Raw genomic sequence first — 11,875 nt, 5'->3', positions numbered from 1 at the left:
TTATCTTGCTCATCGTTTTGTTGATAGTTACTGGCATGTTGTCCAACTATAATTCCTGTATGGAGAGAAAACATTTGTGAATACTGTAGTCTAAAATTTACACATCTGAAAATGCATAAGAGTTTTATGATAGAAGTTAATACTGTACATGTTTACTATCCAGTACCTGATGTTCAAATTTAAGTATTGTATACTGTACAGTACTGAAAATACAACTTCAGTGTTATGGACTGCAATTAGTTTCCTGTATGAAACAGATACAGTACAGTAAATAACCCTCCTTGGAAGTGCATGGGCCCTGTGAGACTTACAGTAGTGTACAGCATAAGGGTCGACTGACATGATGTACAAGCATTACATACAGTACATGTCAGTACTGTATGTAAATTCTTCAATTATTGCCTAACAACAATGCTGCTTACTGTATATTAAATACTGTAGGCCTAGAAATGTGCATCTCAATATAGTAGTTAAAAACACAGGGGCCTATGTGGATAAGCGAGTTCTATGCACACTAAAAATGGCCACCGACCGTGAACCCCCAGCACGTGGCAGCGCTCGGATATGTAGTGAGATACAATATGGCATACATTTCACAGTTCAGGGGGCAATGCTGAAGGAGCGTCACAATCCCCTAGCTCAATTACATTGGGATAAGCGAGGTCTATGCACATTACGGTATACCGAGCTGGATCGCTTAGCAACCTGACAAAATGGCCGCCGACCGTGAACTCCCAGCACGTGGCAGCGCTCGGATATGTAGTGAGATACAATATGGCATACATTTCACAGTTCAGGGGGCAATGCTGAAGGAGCGTCACAATCCCCTAGCCAAAATACACAGGGGAGGGATAAGCTACTGTAGGATTGCATACAGTATTACGGTACACCGGACTCAATCGCATAGCACACTGTCAAAACGACCACTACCCATGAACCCCCACCTCCTGAACCCCCACCTCGTGGCAGGCAGCAGTTGGGTATGGAATGAGAAATGGCATAAGCTGTGCAGGCTACGGGGCGATGCTGAAGGAGCGTCACAATCCCCTAGCTCAATTACATTGGGATAAGCGAGGTCTATGCACATTACGGTATACCGAGCTGGATCGCTTAGCAACCTGACAAAATGGCCGCCGACCGTGAACTCCCAGCACGTGGCAGCGCTCGGATATGTAGTGAGATACAATATGGCATACTGTACATTTCACAGTTCAGGGGGCAATGCTGAAGGAGCGTCACAATCCCCTAGCTCAATACAGTATCTCACGCTTACAGTATCTTACAGTATACGCTTACAGTATCTGTGTATTTTGGCTAGGGGATTGTGACGCTCCTTCAGCATCGCCCCGTAGCCTGCACAGCTTATGCCATTTCTCATTCCATACCCAACTGCTGCCTGCCACGAGGTGGGGGTGAATAAAAAAAATAATAAAGTGTGAAAAAAACTACAGTAACATGCATTAGTACTTAAGGAATCGAACCCTGGACTCTGAGTATAGGAAGCGAAACACTTCACCACTTCGCCGCAGACAAATGTATAAATCCGTTGGTTTTGATTATGCTGTAATGGCTACGGGATTAAGACGATAACATACTGTAGAAAATTCCTAATCTTGAGAGGCAATAGTGAACTTGTAACACACATCCATTTGCGACAGTGTACACTACTGGTTTTACAGTACTGTGTTTTGTCTGCGGGACTCGGACGCTCACATACAGTATTCATAAAGTATTGTAGATGGATCATATACTGTATGCTGTACTACTGTATTTGCGTCGGTGTCGTACTGTATATACTGTACAGTACTGTATTAAATAATGCAGCGTAATGAGTACAGTATTTGCTGTATGCAGCGTAATGAGACGCCTTAGTAAAGTAGTCCTTATTATGTATGTCAGTATTGTATTTTACGGGAGACCACACGCATGCGCAGTGGTGATTGTAAAAAGCGACATCTGGTGGCTGATCGCAGGTATTACACGTAAAGGTAACGCCAAACGTCAAATGTCTGTCTCCGTGCGATTAGATAGCCTCTCTGTGGCTATGCGCGCCTCGCTACGCCACAGTGCGCTGCGTATGGTCGAACGGGCCAACCGCCGCGGCCACTCAAGATAAAGGTGGCTACATCTGTAGGGGCACTTTTAAAATTTTCATTTTTGACCAAAATCGATGGGTCCGGGGCTTAGGGAATTTCTCATACAGATGTAGCCACCTTTATCTTGACTGTTTCTCCGCCGAGACGGGCGTCTAGCCACGCTAATGCGATAGCTGAGTTTCATCACAGGCAGGCGCGTTGAGACGATCTAGATACTCATCATGCATTACACATCTCCACCACTGTGTCGCTAATGCTCCACTAATCCAGTACTTTCGATCGTACAGTATAGCGGCGGATTGATCTACAGCTCTGGCAATACTGTAGGCGTAACGGGAGGCGGTGGAAAAAAGTATGGAGTACTGTACAGTATGTGTATGGAGACGCAACTACAGTAATTGTGTAAAAGGAAGAATGTACAGTACAATGTATAAACACCGTGCTTTTAAAATATATGAGCGTCTGAGTTCGCTAATGCATAATGGGAATGGAGGACTAGCAAATGCGAGCGTCCGAGTCCTCTAAGGCATAAACCAACAGCAATGGGGCGGGGGCCGGGCGCTGTTTGCAGTACTTTCACACATGAAATTGGAAATCTCTCATGAGGCGTCGTGGGCTAGGGGTGAAGGCTCCCACCTCCCTCGCTGGGAGTCCAGGGTTCGAGACCTGATGTGCTTTCTTTCTTTTTTTTTTTTTTTTCTGTAATAATGCACTGTATTATTTTATTTACATTGTAAGACAGTCAATGGAAGGATGCACACAGGTTTCACATAAATCAAAGTACATCTGCAGGAGCGATTCTTTACGCTAAATGCACCTAAACAGCGGGAATGAAATGAGTGTATTCTGACGCTACCAACTGAGCAAAACAGTACTGTACAGTAGATCTTCAGCGTTTGTGTATTGCACAGGACCTGAATTTCCTCCCTGTGCAGGCCCCCAGGGGGGAAGGGCGATGGGGGTAGGGGGGAGACGATGGAAAATACTGTGCCTTTGAAATGCAATTACATGAGCGTCCGAGTACACTACGGCATACTGTAAACCAACACCAATGGGAAGGAAGTGCCAACCTTATTTTTAATGTGTTCCCGTGACATTCACTTTAAAAAAAAAAAAATTATCTCCAATACAGTACATCCAATGGAAGGATGCACACAGGTTTCACATAAATCAAAGTACATCTGCAGGAGCGATTCTTTACGCTAAATGCAACCTACAGTACAGTACGGTACTGTAAGTGAGCAAAATAGTACTACAGTGGGCGTTTGTGTATTGCACATGACCTGCATTCCCTCCCTGTCTACTGCATGATCTGTGCAGGCTCCCATGGGGGAAGGGCAACAGGCTAGCAGGAGGCGGAGGAAAACACCGTGCTTTACAAATGCGAGCGTCCGAGTCCTCTAAGGCATAAACCAACAGCAATGGGGCGGGGGCCGGGCGCTGTTTGCAGTACTTTCACACATGAAATTGGAAATCTCTCATGAGGCGTCGTGGGCTAGGGGTGAAGGCTCCCACCTCCCTCGCTGGGAGTCCAGGGTTCGAGACCTGATGTGCTTTCTTTCTTTTTTTTTTTTTTTTCTGTAATAATGCACTGTATTATTTTATTTACATTGTAAGACAGTCAATGGAAGGATGCACACAGGTTTCACATAAATCAAAGTACATCTGCAGGAGCGATTCTTTACGCTAAATGCACCTAAACAGCGGGAATGAAATGAGTGTATTCTGACGCTACCAACTGAGCAAAACAGTACTGTACAGTAGATCTTCAGCGTTTGTGTATTGCACAGGACCTGAATTTCCTCCCTGTGCAGGCCCCCAGGGGGGAAGGGCGATGGGGGTAGGGGGGAGACGATGGAAAATACTGTGCCTTTGAAATGCAATTACATGAGCGTCCGAGTACACTACGGCATACTGTAAACCAACACCAATGGGAAGGAAGTGCCAACCTTATTTTTAATGTGTTCCCGTGACATTCACTTTAAAAAAAAAAAAATTATCTCCAATACAGTACATCCAATGGAAGGATGCACACAGGTTTCACATAAATCAAAGTACATCTGCAGGAGCGATTCTTTACGCTAAATGCAACCTACAGTACAGTACGGTACTGTAAGTGAGCAAAATAGTACTACAGTGGGCGTTTGTGTATTGCACATGACCTGCATTCCCTCCCTGTCTACTGCATGATCTGTGCAGGCTCCCATGGGGGAAGGGCAACAGGCTAGCAGGAGGCGGAGGAAAACACCGTGCTTTACAAATGCGAGCGTCCGAGTCCTCTAAGGCATAAACCAACAGCAATGGGGCGGGGGCCGGGCGCTGTTTGCAGTACTTTCACACATGAAATTGGAAATCTCTCATGAGGCGTCGTGGGCTAGGGGTGAAGGCTCCCACCTCCCTCGCTGGGAGTCCAGGGTTCGAGACCTGATGTGCTTTCTTTCTTTTTCTTTTTTTTTTCTGTAATAATGCACTGTATTATTTTATTTACATTGTAAGACAGTCAATGGAAGGATGCACACAGGTTTCACATAAATCAAAGTACATCTGCAGGAGCGATTCTTTACGCTAAATGCACCTAAACAGCGGGAATGAAATGAGTGTATTCTGACGCTACCAACTGAGCAAAACAGTACTGTACAGTAGATCTTCAGCGTTTGTGTATTGCACAGGACCTGAATTTCCTCCCTGTGCAGGCCCCCAGGGGGGAAGGGCGATGGGGGTAGGGGGGAGACGATGGAAAATACTGTGCCTTTGAAATGCAATTACATGAGCGTCCGAGTACACTACGGCATACTGTAAACCAACACCAATGGGAAGGAAGTGCCAACCTTATTTTTAATGTGTTCCCGTGACATTCACTTTAAAAAAAAAAAAATTATCTCCAATACAGTACATCCAATGGAAGGATGCACACAGGTTTCACATAAATCAAAGTACATCTGCAGGAGCGATTCTTTACGCTAAATGCAACCTACAGTACAGTACGGTACTGTAAGTGAGCAAAATAGTACTACAGTGGGCGTTTGTGTATTGCACATGACCTGCATTCCCTCCCTGTCTACTGCATGATCTGTGCAGGCTCCCATGGGGGAAGGGCAACAGGCTAGCAGGAGGCGGAGGAAAACACCGTGCTTTACAAATGCGAGCGTCCGAGTCCTCTAAGGCATAAACCAACAGCAATGGGGCGGGGGCCGGGCGCTGTTTGCAGTACTTTCACACATGAAATTGGAAATCTCTCATGAGGCGTCGTGGGCTAGGGGTGAAGGCTCCCACCTCCCTCGCTGGGAGTCCAGGGTTCGAGACCTGATGTGCTTTCTTTCTTTTTTTTTTTTTTTTCTGTAATAATGCACTGTATTATTTTATTTACATTGTAAGACAGTCAATGGAAGGATGCACACAGGTTTCACATAAATCAAAGTACATCTGCAGGAGCGATTCTTTACGCTAAATGCACCTAAACAGCGGGAATGAAATGAGTGTATTCTGACGCTACCAACTGAGCAAAACAGTACTGTACAGTAGATCTTCAGCGTTTGTGTATTGCACAGGACCTGAATTTCCTCCCTGTGCAGGCCCCCAGGGGGGAAGGGCGATGGGGGTAGGGGGGAGACGATGGAAAATACTGTGCCTTTGAAATGCAATTACATGAGCGTCCGAGTACACTACGGCATACTGTAAACCAACACCAATGGGAAGGAAGTGCCAACCTTATTTTTAATGTGTTCCCGTGACATTCACTTTAAAAAAAAAAAAATTATCTCCAATACAGTACATCCAATGGAAGGATGCACACAGGTTTCACATAAATCAAAGTACATCTGCAGGAGCGATTCTTTACGCTAAATGCAACCTACAGTACAGTACGGTACTGTAAGTGAGCAAAATAGTACTACAGTGGGCGTTTGTGTATTGCACATGACCTGCATTCCCTCCCTGTCTACTGCATGATCTGTGCAGGCTCCCATGGGGGAAGGGCAACAGGCTAGCAGGAGGCGGAGGAAAACACCGTGCTTTACAAATGCGAGCGTCCGAGTCCTCTAAGGCATAAACCAACAGCAATGGGGCGGGGGCCGGGCGCTGTTTGCAGTACTTTCACACATGAAATTGGAAATCTCTCATGAGGCGTCGTGGGCTAGGGGTGAAGGCTCCCACCTCCCTCGCTGGGAGTCCAGGGTTCGAGACCTGATGTGCTTTCTTTCTTTCTTTTTTTTTTTTCTGTAATAATGCACTGTATTATTTTATTTACATTGTAAGACAGTCAATGGAAGGATGCACACAGGTTTCACATAAATCAAAGTACATCTGCAGGAGCGATTCTTTACGCTAAATGCACCTAAACAGCGGGAATGAAATGAGTGTATTCTGACGGACTGTGCATCTTCGGTATTTGTGTATTGCATAAGAACTGTGAAGGCTCCCAGGAGGGAAGGGCGTAGGGCAAGACAGTGGAAAATACTGTGGTCAAAGAAAGGGCATATTTAAAACTAAGGGAAACTGTCACAAAGTACAGTAACTACAGTACTGTACGTTGAATGCCTGGACCGCACGACGTCTGAGACGCACGACGTCTGAGGCGCACGACGTCTGAGACGCTCATTGAGCATAAGGACGGTTATGGCTGCTGCACGGGACCGTCCCTATGCTCTTGGTGAGCTGCGTCTCCTCGTTCGCTGGCGGGACAGAACTCTCGCCAGCAACGAGGAGAAAGTGAGGGCATACCGGAGGGCCAGCAGGGATATCCTCCGGACCTACAACCGGAGGAGAACGGTGAGGTCTCTCCAGAGGAGGTGGAGTGACCTCGTGAGGCGGACCCCACGACGCCTGCAGGCCATAAGGGATTGTAAGTACAGTACATTACTGTAGATTACTGTACTTTAAGTTACTGTAGTTACAGGTACAGTACATTATAGCAGGGGCTGCTGTAGCAGCAGGTATCCGGTCTATACAGCACTGTACAGTATTTGTGGTAAACAAATGGTTAAACAAGGACCAAACGTTAACCCGGGTCAAAAGGTCAATTTGTTTTTTTGCGTCGACCTAGATGGTGCGGCTTTTGAAATTGGTTGACACCAGTTACTGTAGGTTGACATGGTCGTTAAGTTGACATGGAAAAAGATCGACATGCGTTTTACAAAAACAATTGTTATTTTTTTAAACTTGTGTATATACAGTACAGTAGTTCTTTACAATCCAGGTGGTCTACGATTGTGCAGTGTACAGTATCATGCAGTGTACAGTATATGCAATGTATCACAGTGTATCGTGCTGCGTAATTGCAGCGTGTCATGCAGTGTACATTCAGAATATGGTATTGTGCAGTGAGTGTAATACATAGTGAATCACATCGTGCAGCAGAGCAGGCCTTAGGCATAGGCAAACTACAGTAGGCAAATGCCTAGGGCATTTGCTATGCTTAGGGGCACCAGCAGCTTCTGCTGATTAAAATGATATGCGGCATGCCTATATTTTGCGTGACTGCGGCTGTATCTGTACCTGGCTAGGGCCAGCACTGTCGTGCAGTGTACTGTATACACATGTGGTAATTGCAGTTTTTTGTGTAGTGTACATTGTATCATATTTTGCAGGGAAATGTGCAGTTTGTCATATCACGCAGTCGTGCAGTGCATTGTGTGGTTTAATTGCAGTGTGCCGAAATTTGTGTTTCAGATATGTAGTACAGTGTTCTAAGGGATGTTACTTTGGCAGAAATTATTCTAAGGGATGTTACAGTGGCCTAATGTGTTCTGACGTGCATTACTCTTGCATAAGGTTCATGACTGGCAGATCTCTACTTTGTGACGTAATGTGGATATACTACTGCACTACTGTGACGTACAGTAACGTGAATAAGGTGCTCTACTGTGTGACACAACGTGAATCAAGGACAGTACTGTGACGTGAATACGGTGCTCTACTGTGTGACACAACGTGAATCAAGGACAGTACTGTGACGTGAATAAGGTGCTCTACTGTGTGACACAACGTGAATCAAGGACAGTACTGTGACGTGAATACGGTGCTCTACTGTGTGACACAACGTGAATCAAGGACAGTACTGTGACGTGAATACGGTGCTCTACTGTGTGACACAACGTGAATCAAGGACAGTACTGTGACGTGAATAAACTGCACTACTGTGACATGACGTGAATAAGATGAATTCAGGTGAGTACTGCATCATCTGTCATGAAATCAATTTGTAATGTAATGAACAGTACTGAGATGGTTAAGGGTGGGAGGGCTGCATGCTGATGTGTGTCATAATGTTTATAAGGGCAATGCTTATGTGTGTTACAATGTCTATAAAGGTAGTGTTCTGTCTAATACCCTGGACCTACTGTACTGTAGCGATACTGTAAGTGTACTGTTTGTCACATTTAGAAATGTGCCCCTTAAGTTTTGAAGACAGTACAGTACACTATGCCCTCCTGAGTGATTAGGTGCAGGGTACTAGAATGAACAATTCCATTTATTGTGATGTCATAAAGATGCTGTCAATGTTGAATTTCATTGGCTGTACAGTATGCTGCCATTATACTGTATATATATTTTTACAGGGCTGGTAGCACGACGTCACAGGAGGCGGGACAGGCGCCGCCAAGCTGGTAAGTATTGTCAAATACAGTAGTGTACAGTACATAGTGATTTCTATAGTCCCAACCCCCTGTCCTGACCATCACAGATAACTCGCTGCAATCCGTTAATGTTAAGAATGTCTGTTTACAAAACTAAATGTAAATATTAAACACAAAGTATAAATAACATTGTAGATAGCTGAATACCCGTGCTTCGCTACGGGATGAGGATGGTAAATTCCAGTGATAGTTGTTTGTTAATTTACGTTTGTTGGCGATCTACTGTAGTATATAGTACTGTATACTTTAAGCATACTGTATCTTGCTTCTCTGATGCAGATTGTTTATTGGCCGGACCCCTTTTTGGTCCTGGATACTGTGCAGTACATGTTTCAAATTGACAGCTTCACTTACAGTACTGTTATTTTTTTTCCCACAGTACCACCACCACCACCACCACCACCACCACCACCACCACCTGCTGCTGCGCTGCCAGGTATTGTGTAACGAGAATTCTGGTGCTACTGTCATCGTTGTTACACTACTGTACATGTGTCCTGGATACTGTGCAGTACATGTTTCCAATTGACAGCTTCACTTACAGTACTGTTATTTTTTTTCCCACAGTACCACCACCACCACCACCACCACCACCACCACCTGCTGCTGCGCTGCCAGGTATTGTGTAACGAGAATTCTGGTGCTACTGTCATCGTTGTTACACTACTGTACATGTGTCCTGGATACTGTGCAGTACATGTTTCCAATTGACAGCTTCACTTACAGTACTGTTATTTTTTTCCCCACAGTACCACCACCACCACCACCACCACCACCACCACCACCACCTGCTGCTGCGCTGCCAGGTATTGTGTAACGAGAATTCTGGTGCTACTGTCATCGTTGTTACACTACTGTACATGTGTCCTGGATACTGTGCAGTACATGTTTCCAATTGACAGCTTCACTTACAGTACTGTTATTTTTTTTCCCACAGTACCACCACCACCACCACCACCACCACCACCTGCTGCTGCGCTGCCAGGTATTGTGTAACGAGAATTCTGGTGCTACTGTCATCGTTGTTACACTACTGTACATGTGTCCTGGATACTGTGCAGTACATGTTTCCAATTGACAGCTTCACTTACAGTACTGTTATTTTTTTTCCCACAGTACCACCACCACCACCACCACCACCACCACCACCTGCTGCTGCGCTGCCAGGTATTGTGTAACGAGAATTCTGGTGCTACTGTCATCGTTGTTACACTACTGTACATGTGTCCTGGATACTGTACAGTACATGTTTCAAATTGACACCTTCACTTACAGCACTGTTGTTTTTTCTCACAGTACCACCACCACCACCACCACCACCACCACCACCAACACCGTCTGACCAGCAGAGCTCTGGAAGTGGTAATCATTATTTTTGTTACAGACACACTAGTTTCCTACAGTATTACTGTAATTTTTTTATTTTACAATACTTGTTATCTTGTACACACAGACCGCCTCGTTATTGATACAGAGGAGGAGGAAATGGGGGAGCCTTCAGGCCAGCCTGGTAAGAATTGTAATCTACTGTACAGTACTCTACATTCTACATTCATTGATTTATTAACAGTACCAATGGCTTGGGTTTGCGTGACCAGTGGTCAGGATTCCAGCAGTCAAGTGACCGACAGCGGTATCCTGATTGCAGAAATCCCATTGACTTTTCTTTTTGTTTTTTTTATATTCAACACAGATGTCACTTACGTGGACTCTGAGTCGTCGGAGCCGCCACAGTATAGTAAGTACAGTAGGATTTTCTCAAGCCCATTCTTAAAAGTATTGACCAAGTCCACTTTTATTACTTTTCAGGCAGGGAATTCCAAACATGTACTGTACAGTATTTCCCTCACTGTGAAGACCCCTTTTCGCCTCTGTGTGCGAAATCGCCTCTCCTCCAACACGAGTTAAATACAGGCACAGTACAGTACTGTATGTCCCCTACCACTGGACAGTCATTCTGCTCCTACTGTATTATGAATATATCTCTGCCTCCTGTAGCACTGTACTACTGTGCAATTTTGTAGTAACTGTACTCTACTGTATTTTGTTTATAATATTTTTTTATTTTCCACTCAGTGATTATTGACAGTGATGAGGAAGGGGATGAGGAAGGGGAGAAAAAGCCCTCTCCCCAACTTGGTAAGTAAACTAAAGTATTGTACTGTACTGTACATTGTGTTAAACCAATGGGTTGGGTTTGCATGACCAGCAGTCAGGATTCTAGCGCACATACTGTATATAGTATAAAGTACACACTCTGTATAATGATTTATGGCATTATTATATCACGTATCAAGGGATTATTAACAGTGCATTTACTGTATGGTTTATACTGCTTTCAGTATTTTACCTTGTTGCGCCAAAGGTCCATCCCATTTTCCGTCGCATCCTTCTGATGCTGGTGGCCGATATGTCCAGGTCATACTTGGAATGGAGAATTCGTTTTATTTGCAGAGCAGTACGCTCATCATCCTCACGAGTTAGTTCCTCCACAATTTGTTGCACTCTCCTACAGTACAATACAGTATGAAAAATATGAATTCATGAACAGCACAATCACAGTTACAATTGATGAAGTTTTTATTTTATTTCAAAAAAATTGTTTATGGTATAAAGCAAGTCATTTAAACATTACAGTAGTGTACAGTACGTACCATGTGCATTTTGTAGGAAATACAAATCTGGGCGTTGTTCTCTCGAATGCATGATAGCGCACTGTTTCTAAAGTGACTATAATGCCACTTTCCTTGAGCCATGCATGGATCTCTTTGATGGTTTTATTTTCTTTTTTCATGTTGGCGATTATCTTGCTCATCGTTTTGTTGATAGTTACTGGCATGTTGTCCAACTATAATTCCTGTATGGAGAGAAAACATTTGTGAATACTGTAGTCTAAAATTTACACATCTGAAAATGCATAAGAGTTTTATGATAGAAGTTAATACTGTACATGTTTACTATCCAGTACCTGATGTTCAAATTTAAGTATTGTATACTGTACAGTACTGAAAATACAACTTCAGTGTTATGGACTGCAATTAGTTTCCTGTATGAAACAGATACAGTACAGTAAATAACCCTCCTTGGAAGTGCATGGGCCCTGTGAGACTTACAGTAGTGTACAGCATAAGGGTCGACTGACAT

The 11,875-nt window shown here is 44.3% G+C and overlaps 1 long non-coding RNA gene across 1 annotated transcript; it reads left to right on the top strand.

Annotated features, from left to right (window-relative positions):
* Positions 1-10,057: 10,057 nt before the first annotated feature.
* On the top strand, positions 10,058-10,893 carry LOC134993045 (uncharacterized). The gene is made up of 4 exons (XR_010196942.1): positions 10,058-10,093; positions 10,185-10,241; positions 10,425-10,469; positions 10,808-10,893. It is a non-coding gene; the product is annotated as an uncharacterized LOC134993045 (long non-coding RNA).
* The last annotated feature ends 982 nt before the right edge of the window (positions 10,894-11,875 follow it).

This window comes from Pseudophryne corroboree, unplaced genomic scaffold (genome assembly GCF_028390025.1).
Source record: "Pseudophryne corroboree isolate aPseCor3 unplaced genomic scaffold, aPseCor3.hap2 scaffold_1241, whole genome shotgun sequence".
Classification (NCBI taxonomy): Eukaryota; Metazoa; Chordata; class Amphibia; order Anura; family Myobatrachidae; genus Pseudophryne; species Pseudophryne corroboree.
The sequence above is the reverse complement of the archived record's forward strand: the minus strand, read 5'-3'. Positions and strand labels throughout refer to the sequence as shown.